General features: G+C 32.2%; 1 pseudogene; it reads left to right on the forward strand.

Annotated features, from left to right (window-relative positions):
• On the forward strand, nucleotides 1–838 carry LOC149594059 (uncharacterized; annotated as a pseudogene).
• The last annotated feature ends 4,188 nt before the right edge of the window (nucleotides 839–5,026 follow it).

Consider the following 5,026-nt stretch of genomic DNA (forward strand, 5'->3'; position numbering starts at 1 on the left):
AGATGTGCGGGGTGCCCTCTTTCGAACTATTCAACACACTGGTTGAGTTAACACGTACTGTGTTTACCATCAAAACTTCGCTCCCAATTGAAGGTTTAATATTCTTGGTGCTTATGAAAATGAAACTCAATGTGAGCTACACAGCCATCGCTACTATGCTAAGCATCTCTGAAACAAGTTGCAGACGTTACTTTCAGCAGGCTGTTCATGCCATGGCAGACGTTTTAAAAGCAGCAATTGAATGGCCGAGTAAGGAAGAAATTCTCCAAAATCTGCCGACTTGTTTTGCAAAATATAAAAACGTAAGATTGGTCTTGGATTGTACTGAAGTACCGATTGTATGCCTAAATGTTTGAGATGTAGTATTTTGACGTATTCCTTCTATAAAGGTTGTCATACTGCTAAGGTTTTAGTTGGTGTAGCTCCGGCTGGAAACATAATTTTCGTCAGTAGAGCCTACGGAGGACGTGCCTCTGACAAATTCATTACTAATGAAAGCAAAATAATAAAAAAAATGCTCATACCATATACAGATGCTGTTATGGTGGATAAAGGTTTCCACATAGATGAGGAATGTTATAATAGGGGAAATGAGCTCGTTAGACCACCATTTCTTAGGAAAAACAAAAAGCAGTTAACGGCTAAGGAAGCAACAACCAACGTAGATATTGCTAAAGCCAGGGTTCATGTTGAACGATCCATTCAACGAGTGAAATTATTTGGAATTTTTAACGAGAAAATTGAATGGGAGTTAATGCCATTCTTTAATTCTATGATAACTATCGCCTGTGGCATTGTCAATTTATCAACACCAATTTTGAGCGGAGAACGATTTTAATTTGAATAAATTTTAACCAATACATATTAATTCATTTGTCTGCAATTTTCGGCAATAGATAATTAAAATACACTAGATGTAATTTTTTTAAAAGTTTTGGTATAATTTTTTCATCTCTCTTCACACTTATCTGTAGAATCTCATTATCTTTCACACCATAAACTATGAAATTACACTCCTTTAAATTTAACAGTGCCATTCCCAATTGTACTTGACCATAATATCTGTGCTTTTCTTTTAAAACCAAAGTATCATTTACTTTCGTTAAATAATTAATTTTACCGCGGGCAAATGCATTATCTAGGGAATCATTTCGGGCCTCGTAAACACATTTAATTTCAATTAAATATTTTGGCTCATTAGCAACAAAAACAATTCCATCAGGACTGAATCCTAACCAAAGGGTAAGTGGATTAATAACTATCCCCACAGATTTTACGTCAGCGTTTGAAATTTCAATATATTTAGCTAAGGCGTTTTTCTCGTTATCGATACCAAATTTAGTGATGGCATTTCCTTTAAAAAGAAATCCTTTTAAATGAGTGTCGATTTTTTTTGCCCAGTTCTCATTTTTAAATTGATAAGTGTATAAAGCATAACACGTGGATCCAGTTATTCTGCATTTTCTATATTTATTCCAATTCGTGCTTCCGCTTTGGAATTCAGTTTCTAACATAATTTGGATTGCTTGATCTTTCGTGACCTTAACATTGCTTTCGTAAAATAATTTTTGGGCGTCTGACTTAAAAACTATCTCATGCAATGAAGCTTCATCTAGAAAAACGTTACTATCCATAGCTAAAGTTAAAATGTCACTTGTCGGAAAATTTGCATCTTCAGAAGGCATTTCGTGTAAATCCTGCTCTGCAACTGTTGAATTAATTAGATCTGTGGGTGGATCCTTTCTCTCAACTGTTATTCTCCCTTTCTTATGCAAGGTAAGGGCCGAGTGAGGTGCACTATCAATAAGCTTTTGCCTAAAAGTCTTTAGTTCTTCCTCTGTAGGCTTCCGATGAACTGTTAGCGCTTCTTTTACATGACAGAGTGTGTCCAACGGCACTGGGTCATACATCAATTTAGCATCTAGTTTATGTTTCCCCCAAATCTGGGTAGTATCGGTGCAACTATAATCATCGAGTGCCTCTATATTACTTCTGTTTAACAGAAGTAAGAGAGCCAGAGAATGCTTACACTGCTCTGAAAGGCCAGCTTTGCACGAACACTTAACCGTGAATTCTTCCCTTATTTTCAAACTGCAACATACTTGATGTGGCTCACTCTTCAAATCGCTTGTCTTAAGGCACAAGGCAATGATTTCTAATGAATTCGCATCTCTTTTTTGAATACCGCAGCAGATTATATGTTTAGCGTTCAACACCTTTTCCCCTTCAATTAGGCATCTTTTCCTATCAAAGGTCTTGTCCTGCTTTTCTTTCAGATCAATATAAGCCAAAATAGTACTAAGAGACAAACTAAACTTTCCGCTTTCCTCTTCCACACAACATTCTAAGATTAATATAGTGAAATCAAAACAAACGATGAGAAAATTTGGTAAAAACATAAAAACAGACATGCTATTAAAACTTACCATCCTGCCTTAGATCCGCCATCTTGAACTACTGAAGCGCCCCCTATATTTTGTGGCGGTTGCGAATTAAAGGTGAAAACGTTTTGGTGATTATTGATCTTTAACATGCATTCCCATTTTTTGACAAACGTAGCTCTAGTGGTTTTAGGTTGCTTTTTTTAATTACGCGAGTAACACTATTTTGATTAATTAAAGGATATTAATTTTGTTTAATGTTAAATATGTAACACACTGTTCAGTGTTGCAGTGGTTTTGCTACTAAGCCTATTGAAAGAAGTAAAAATTTCTGGAATTATCGTTGGTAAATATCATTTCCCATCCTGGTTGCCATCCTCCTTGCTCATACCCTCTGTTTTCGAAGTCTGCTTTGTATTATGCTATGATTTTATAATACCTTATTGGTCTCGTAATCATAGGTAACAGAAGCGCTAGTAAATTAAGGATACCGTTATCCAATTTACTCAAATCAGGGTAAATATAGTAAAAGAGAATAACACTGTCACTTAAAGTTACAGTTTTTACAATGTAGTAGTGTTCTTTAGTACATATGTGCTTTTATCCGTTACCGTTATTTCGATCTCTCCATTGCACTAATTAAAAAATGACATTTCTACCCAAATGATTCAAATTTTTAATTAGGTAATGCTTTGTGAAAGACCACGCTTACTAAGGAAGATATACACATATTCCTCACCAACGTAACATCTTTTTTTACCTTGTAAACTAATAAACCCAAGAATTTTCACTGCCATTAACGGTGATTTTCCAAGGAAAGTAATGACCTTATTTTATAGTCCATATTCATTATAATTTTAACTCAAAGGCCTATAGTTGACACACTTTTAACAAGTTATATTAGTATCAATTTGCGGTTATATGAATTTAACGCTTGATGGATGAAGCCAAGTTTGGTACGATGCCACTTAACGCGAGCCAACCAACAAAAAATGGTTTATAACTAAATAGACTATTGTGAGTAAATCAAAAATAGTAAATAATGTCCTAGAATGCTGCAAGTATTTCTCTATTATTTCAAAATAAAATACTTGCATCAGTTTGGGGGAGAAATTTCTCCGTTAACGTAAACAATACTTTTTTGAACATCCAATCATAGGATGTTTGAATCAGCATTTAATGCCCAACATTGTTATTAACCAAAAATTAAATAGTAAATGAATTATTTGCATGTCCATAACTCAATTTAAAAAACAATGTTTCTAATTATGTTGTAAATTTATTGTTTTGCAGAAATACAGTTTTTTCATTTGCTGAGGTTAGCGGATTGTAAACTCCACTCCTGGACTATGGGTGCTTTAAACTATAGGGCTTGTTTAAACTAATCCCCACCAGATATTTCCTTTTCAATGTGAGAAAAAATTAATTATGGTGGGAAAGAAATGATTAACGCAAGTTGATAAAGAAAATGATAATCATTTAATCGATATTATCGGAAGAATATAATACTTCTCTTCTATTTTAAGTAAATTAGTTGTTTTTATTTTAAGTAAAAATAGTTCTTTTATTTTAAGTACATTGTTTTTATTTTAAGTAGATTAATTGTTTTTATTTTAAGTAGATAAATTGTTTTTATTTTTAGTAGATTAATTGTTTTTAAGTAGATTAGTTGTTTTTAAGTAGATTAATTGTTTTTAAGTAGATTAATTGTTTTTAAGTAGATTAATTGTTTTTAAGTAGATTAATTGTTTTTAAGTAGATTAATTGTTTTTAAGTAGATTAATTGTTTTCAGATTAAGTAGATTAATTGTTTTCAGATTAAGTAGCTTAATTTTTATAGTTGTTTATAACATGCTTGTGATTATTTAGATAATATTAATTTTTTATGTGAAATTTTACTTTCTCAAGTTTCTGAAATTATTGGAGCATGATATCAAAGACACATATGTCAATATTACTAAACATTTACTGAAAGTGACAAGTTTGAGTCCTCTTAACTAGCAGAATAACGACACTCATATATCATTTTAAAAATAATACGCGTTTTCCATTGTTTCTCTCAAATATTCCAATCAGGCTGAGTCCTATAAGGAGAATAAAATGGACAGAAAAACGTTAATAGCTGTTAAAGGAAAAACCGTATCAAAACAAGAAGTGTTCGTTAATTTCAAAGTTTTCGAAGTTTCAAAAATTGACGAATTGTATAGCTCTCTAAAGATCACGATCAATCTACAGATCTTTTCGACACAAATATCAACATCGCAATAAAACTGCCTATGTTACTTTCCGCTTCGCAATATTTCTCATTTAAAAATATAGAAATTAAACTCGTAAATCTCAATTTTTTCAGATATGCAAGTATTTGAACCTTCTTAAAGACCATGTCAGTCTCTTCTCCCTGGTAAAACGTATTATCAAGCTAGTATCCTTTAAAAAATTCTTGAAGAAGCCTTTTTCTAGAGCTAATATTGGGAGCAAAATAATAGGGTAAATAATGTTAAAAACATTTTCCGCAAATGAAATTTTGGTGAAAAAAACGAAGATAAGAATTTTTTCAAATAATTGATGTTTTATAATCATGTGTTCAAAAGTGAAAATTTAATATCTGTTACTTCAGGCATTTAATTTTCTACACTTATCTCTTA

Source organism: Phalangium opilio, unplaced genomic scaffold (genome assembly GCF_054372755.1).
Source record: "Phalangium opilio isolate 3A_F unplaced genomic scaffold, DU_Popi_V2 ptg000391l_1, whole genome shotgun sequence".
Classification (NCBI taxonomy): Eukaryota; Metazoa; Arthropoda; class Arachnida; order Opiliones; family Phalangiidae; genus Phalangium; species Phalangium opilio.